The following is a 7,187-nucleotide window of genomic DNA, read 5'->3' as shown; positions in this document are numbered from 1 at the left end:
CCTGTCGACCAATGAGCCGGCAGCCGGCAGGACCCACCAGTCAGCGGGCCCCAGCAGTCGGCGGAGAAGCCGGCGGTCATAGACACTAACGGCTAAGGCCCACGCCCAGCCGGATTACCATTGTACCCCCAGGCCTATATAAATCCCCCGGGACACCCATGCAAAGGGTTGATCTCATAGAGTTTTAGACACCACTTAGGGGTGAGGAGAGAGCTAGCCTTGCCCTTCTTCCTCCTTCCACCAAACAGCTCAAGGCGCCTCTTGTAGCTTCTTGTTGATCTAGTGATCATGCGGAGACCCCGCAAAGTAGGAGTAGGGGTATTATCTCCATGGAGAGCCCCCAACCTGGGTAAGATCTGCCGGCGTGCATGTCTTCGCCTTACCCTGTTTACAGGCACCGGCGATGTCTTACTGGCTCCCACAATGATAAGCCATCCGTTGGCATATGTCGCACCTACCACCCGACATTTGGCACCCACCGTGGGGCCAGGTGCACCGTCGTCAGGAGACCTGCTCTGGACGGGGACCCTTTTCCTCCCCAACGAGCCTAGCCAGCCCGGCACGCCCGATGGCGCTTGCCACGACGCGCTGCAAAGCGTCGATGACGCCTGTGCAGCGAGCTGCCTTGCCGATCTTCTTGGCGAGTCTCGCATCTCCAACGAGCCCGCATCCGACGCGGGCACAGGCTGCCCCGAGAGCTGCCTCGTCAGCCTCCTCGACCAACTCCATGTCTCCAGCGAGCCTACCGCGGACTTGGAGTCGGTTGGCTCCACCGACCCGATGCTTGTCAACTCCGACACGGCGTCGCTCGACACCTTCCCCACCAACGTGATCATCTTCGACGACCCTCTCCCTCGGGCCGACAGTGGCGGCAGCACCGTCACCGAGGTGCTAGTCATCAGCCACGGCATCACCTCCGACGAAAATGCCCGTGACGCCCTGCAGGCAACGCTGCACGATCTGTCTGCCCCCATCCCGGCGGACGCTGACCCCGAGACACTGGAGGCACGCCGTCTTGCTCTCCTTGCAGAGGGCCAGAGGATAGCTTCCATGAGACGCCTCACTGAAGCCCACCAGTGCGAAGTCGACCGTGCCGCCTTCGGTACGCCGCCTCTAGAAGGGCCAAGCCAAGTCGGCGTCGTCAAGAAACGCGGCGCGGCCATCACCAGCATGCTGGGAGCGGACCGCCCAGTCTACGCCACGCCCCTCGAGAATCTACGCGCCGCCCAGTTGATCGTAGACGAGCTAAATGGACTGGGGGCCGACGAGCTCCCCTACATGACCAGACGCATCCAGCAGCTAATCGATGCGGCCGCAGAGCGGCACGAATCCGGCGTCCGTGCTGGGAGTCCCCCTCGCCGAGAGCACGGCGCGACATCGCGAACGTCGACTATGGGCGGCACCCGTGCGAGACAAGAGAAGGAGCCGGCTGCTAGCCGCAGCTGGACTCGAATCACCATCAAGCGCGACGCCAAAGGCCGCGCTCGAGGTGTGGAATGACGAGGCGACCCGCCTCCTCCTCCGCCTCGTGGGGAGAGATATCCCACTCTGCCGCCTGTCACGCACCCGACTCTCAGCGGCCGACTTGGTCGCCGCGAAGGAGTCGGCGAGAATGATGCCCGCCATCGGATCGACCGCCTTGCGCGATCCTTGGCCCTGGAAGAAGAAGATGATGTCGGCCTGCCTTGTTTCGGCCCCCGCATCCGCGACGAGCCCTTCCCCAAAGGGTTCTCGCTCCCGAGAGACACGCCCAAGTACAACGGCTCCGTGAAGCCGGAAGATTGGTTGATCGACTAATCCACCGCAGTCCGCATAGCAAACGGCAACAGGCGCGTTGCCATGAAATATGTCCCCCTGATTCTCCAAGGCACATCGCGCACCTGGCTCAATAGCCTCAAGCCTTACAGCATCAACAGCTGGCTGGACTTCTCAGAAGCCTTCATACGCAACTTCACCAGCACCTACAAACGGGCTCCCAAGCTCCGACAGCTCTCCTTGTGCGTACAAGGGCCCAATGAATCGACCCGCGACTACCTCACGCGTTGGGCCGAGCTCCGTAACTCCTGCGAGGGGGTGCACGAGGTTCAAGCCATAGAGTACTTCACCGCCGGGTGCAAAGAGGGCACCCTCCTCAAGCACCGACTCCTCTACGACGAGCCGGCTACCCTCGACGAGCTGCTGGTCATAGCAGACAAGTACGCCACGGCCAACTCCTCAATGAAGACTGAGCTCCGGGTAGACGCCTCTGGAAAAGTGCTGGCGCCGGCTCCCAAGACGCCGGCTGGAGAATCAAGCCGACGCCCATATCAAAGCGATCACAAGCGCAAGGCCCCCATGTCGTCTTCCACTAGCCGGCAGGTGGCCACAGTCGAAGATGAGCAACCTGAGGGGCGGCCGGCACCCAAGAAGCAGAAGGGCGGCAGGCCGGCTTGGCAGCCAGCTTTCTCCTACGAGCAAACCGTCGATGCCCCCTGCAAGTTCCACAGCGGCGCGAAGCCATCCAACCACACAACTCGGAAGTGCCATTGGCTCACACGAATCTCCAAGGGCGAGGGCCTGTTGCCGCCTCCGCCTGCAGGCCAGCCGCCTCCTGCCCCACAGCAGCCGGCCGCTCGGCCTGTAGTCGGAGCTATCCAAGGCGAGTTCCCCGATGAACATGCCGCCTACATCGTCTTTACAAGCCAGATGGAAGACCGGCATAGCCGACGCTGACAACAGCAAGAAGTCAACGCGGTTGCCTCCAACAACCCCGAGTTTATGCACTGGCCGGAGAATCCCATCAGCTGGAGCCAGGCCGATCACCCAGAGGTGATGCCATCTCCTGGATCCTATGCATTGGTTTTCGACGCCACCCTCGCGACAGAAAGACAAGCTGCCTGTTTCTCCCGCGTGCTGATAGATGGGAGGAGCAGCATCAACATACTGTACCGAGATACCATGGAGAAGCTCAACATCAAGCCGAAGCAGCTCATGCCAAGCCGGACTGTGTTCCATGACATTGTACTCGGCCTATCCTGCTCACCAATCGGTAAGATCAAGATGGATGTCCTCTTTGGAGGCAAATATCATTTCCGCCGAGAAGCAATATAGTTTGAGGTGGTGGATCTGGAGAGCCCGTACCACGCATTGCTTGGCCGACCTGCTTTGGCCAAGTTTATGGATGTGCCCCTGTACGCCTACCTCAAGATGAAGATGCCGAGTTCCAAGGGCATCATCACCATAGCCGGAGACTACAAGAAGTCTTCTGAGTGTGCAGCAGCTAGCAGCCGGCTGGCCGAGTCCCTTGTGATTGCTGAAGAGAGGAAGATGCTGAATCGAGTTGTGGCCATGGCTGGCAAGCAGCCGGTCCTGTCCCCTGACCCCAAGGAATGGGATGCTCAAGGTTCCTTCCAGCCGGCCAAAGAGACAAAGAAGATACCTCTGGACCCGGAGCACCCGGAGAGGTACGCTGTCATGGGCACCGGCCTCGATAGAAAATAGGAAAGCGAGCTCGTCGATTTCCTCTGTGAGAATCGAGACATCTTCGCATGGTCTCCCGAAGACATGTCGGGTGTCCCGACGGATTTCGCCGAGCACAAGCTACACGTCCGATCTGACGCCAAGCCGGTCAGGCAGCCCTTGCGCCGCCTGTCAGAAGAGAAGAGAAGAGTAGTCGGAGAAGAAATAGCCCGGCCTCTGGCAGCCGGCTTCATTATGGAGGTGTTCTTTCCAGAATGGCTTGCCAACCCGGTGCTGGTGTTGAAGAAGAACAAGCAGTGGCGCGTGTGCATTGACTACACCAGCCTCAACAAAGCATGCCCTAAAGATCCTTTTGCTCTGCCAAGGATTGATCAAGTGATAGACTCCACAGCCGGATGCGAGTTGTTGAGTTTTTTGGATGCTTACTCAGGCTACCACCAGATAAAATTGGACCTGGCTAACCGCCTAAAGACCGCCTTCATCACCCCATTTAGAGCTTTCTGCTAGCTGACTATGACATTCGGCTTGAGGAATGCCGGTGCCACTTTTCAGCGTTGCATGCAGAAATGCCTCCTCAAGCAACTCGGTAGAAATGCCCACGTCTACGTAGACGATGTTGTGGTGAAGACAGAGAAACGCGGCACCTTGCTGGAAGACCTCAAGGAGACCTTTGAGAATTTGCGCCGGTTTCAGATCAAGCTCAACCCGGAGAAATGCGTGTTCGGGGTACCAGTCGGCTAGCTTCTAGGCTTCCTGGTCTCCGAACGCGGCATCGAAGATTCCCACCAAGCCGCGAGACATCCAAAAGTTCACCGGATGCCTGGCATCTTTGAACCGCTTTATCAGCCGGCTTGGAGAGAAAGCTCTCCCCCTCTACCGACTCGTGAAGAAGTCCACTCACTTAGAGTGGAATGACCAGGCGGACCAAGCTTTCCACGAGCTAAAGAAGATGTTGTCCACGCCTCCTGTCTTGGCGGCACCGACTGAGAAAGAGCCCATGTTCCTCTACATTGCCGCCACTAGCCGGGTGGTCAGCACAGTTATCGTGGTCCAGCATCCAGAAGAAGGCCGAGCTCAGCTAGTCCAGAGGCTGGTGTATTGTTTGAGCGAAGTACTATCCACCTCGAAGCAGAACTACCCGCACTATCAGAAGATGTGCTATGGTGTGTACTTTGCCTCCAAGAAACTCAAGCCCTACTTTCAAGAGCATCCCATCCCGGTCGTATGCACTGCCCCGCTCGCTGAGATCATAGGCAGCCAGGATGCATCCGGCCGAGTGGCAAAGTGGGCCATTGCGCTGGCTCCTTACACGATCTACTACCAGCCCCGCACCACCATCAAGTCCCAAGCATTGGCCGACTTCCTCATCGACTGGGCCGAGACCCAGTACCTGCCACCGGCCCCCGACTCCACTCATTGGCGGATGCACTTTGACGGATCCAAGATGCACACCGGCTTGGGAGCCGGCATCGTTCGCACCTCTCCCAAAGGCGACAAACTCAGATACACATTGCAAATCCATTTTGCCGCCTCCAACAATGTGGCCGAGTACAAAGCACTCATACATGGGCTCCGGCTAGCCAAGGAACTCGGCATCCGCCGGATCCCGTGCTATGGCGACTCGGACTTGGTGGTCCAGCAATCATCCGGCGACTGGGACACCAAGGACGCGAACATGGCAAGCTACCGCTTCCTCGTTCAGCAGATCAGCGGATACTTTGAGGGGTGCGAGTTCCTCCACCTGCCACGGGCGGACAACGAGCAAGCAGATGCCCTGGCATGAATAGGCTCCTCTCGGCAAGCTATACCAACCGGCGTCGCCCTCCTATGCCTCCTCAAGACGTTTGTCAAGCCGTCTCCGGAATCCAGTTCCATCTTCGTGCCGCCTGACCCCGACGCAGTCGGATCCGACTTCGAGAACCAAGAAGGAGGCTCGGGGACTTCGACCGCCGGCTCAGGGACTGCCACAGTCGAACCCGACCCGGGGACTACTGCAGCCGGCCCGGGGACTGCACCAACACAGCAGGCGGCGGCCGACTCCAACTCCTCACAACCCAGCCCGCCCACCCTGGTTGCAGTAGCCGTTTTGACGATAGAAGAAGTCACAACTCCATCATGGGCCCAGCGCATCCTCCACTTCCTGATAAATGGAGAGCTGCCGACTGACGAGATCTCGGCAAGACAAGTCCAACACCGAGCCGGAGCATACACAATAATGCACCGAGAGCTTGTTAGGCGCAGTGTTACTGGAGTCTTCTAGCGTTGCGTTGAGCCAGAGAAAGGCGTAGCAATCCTCGAAGACATCCACCAAGGCGAATGCGGCCACCATGCTGCCTCAAGGGCACTTGTCGCCAAAGCTTTCCACCATGGATTCTTTTGGCCCACTGCTTTGGAGGATGCCAAGGAGTTAGTCAAACTATGCAAAGGGTGCCAAATCTTCGGCTCCAAGCAACACCTGCCGGCTTCTGCACTCAAGATCATCCCCCTCACTTGGCCTTTTGCCGTCTGGGGGCTGGACATGGTCGGCCCATTCAAGACGGCGCGCGGCGGCATGACACATCTGCTTGTCACCATGGACAAATTTACCAATTGGATTGAAGCAAAACCGATCAAGAAACTGAATGGGCCGACTGCCGTGACATTCATTGCAGATATTACAACCCGGTATGGAGTACCACACAGCATCATCACCGACAATGGCACGAATTTTGCCAAGGGAGCACTGGCACATTTCTGCGCGACACAGGGCATCCGACTGGACTTAGCGTCCGTTACCCACCCGCAGTCAAACGGCCAAGTCGAGCGAGCAAACGGCCTCATCCTCTCCGACATCAAGCCCCGACTGGTCGTGCCGCTGGAGCATTCGGCCGGCTGCTAGCTCGACGAGCTGCCGGCCGTCCTTTGGAGTCTGCGCACTACCCCGAACAAGTCAACCGGCTTCACCCCTTTCTTCCTTGTATATGGTGTCGAGGCTGTCATCCCAACTGACATCGAGTTCGACTCACCTCGGGTCACCATGTACACGGAGGCGAAGGCCAAGGAAGCACGAGAAGACGGTGTCGACTTGCTGGAAGAAAGCCGGCTGTTAGCCCTCAGCCGGTCCGCCATCTACCAGCAGGGTCTACGCCATTACCACAGTCGGAGGGTCAAGTCAAGATCTTTCCAAGAGGGTGATCTTGTGCTCCGGCTGATCTAGCGAACAGCCGGCCAGCACAAGCTCTCGGCCCCTTGGGAAGGCCCCTTCGTCATCAGCCGGGCTCTAGGCAACGACTCCAATTACCTGATCGACGCGCAGAAGCCGAAGGCACGCAAGAGAGACGATTCCGGCAGGGAGTCGGAGCGACCATGGAACGCCAATCTTCTCCGGAGATTTTACAGTTAAAATGCAGTATGTACCACGCTACCTTTTGTATTAAGTATGAGACAACGGGCTCCCCGAGGAGTTCTCGGGGACTACCCTCTTTTATCTATGAATGCCGGGTATCATACCCATGGTTATTTCACTACATTCATTTTTTCGTGCGGCACCGGGTTCGACTAGTCGGCCCGGGGACTTGCCGCCTTGAGTTATGTCCAAGTTCTACCCGCAGTCAGACAAGTAATATGCCGGCACCCAAGCCCTCTCTTGTGAAAGTCGCAGCTCGAAGAATCGGCTGTCCGACTAGCAAGAGCCAAAGGCGGAAAAGGGGGCCCACATGAAAAACGGCTAAGGACTGACGAACTTACAT

The sequence above is a fragment of the Triticum dicoccoides genome, chromosome 4B, assembly GCF_002162155.2.
Source record: "Triticum dicoccoides isolate Atlit2015 ecotype Zavitan chromosome 4B, WEW_v2.0, whole genome shotgun sequence".
Lineage (NCBI taxonomy): Eukaryota > Viridiplantae > Streptophyta > Magnoliopsida > Poales > Poaceae > Triticum > Triticum dicoccoides.
The sequence above is the reverse complement of the archived record's forward strand: the minus strand, read 5'-3'. Positions refer to the sequence as shown.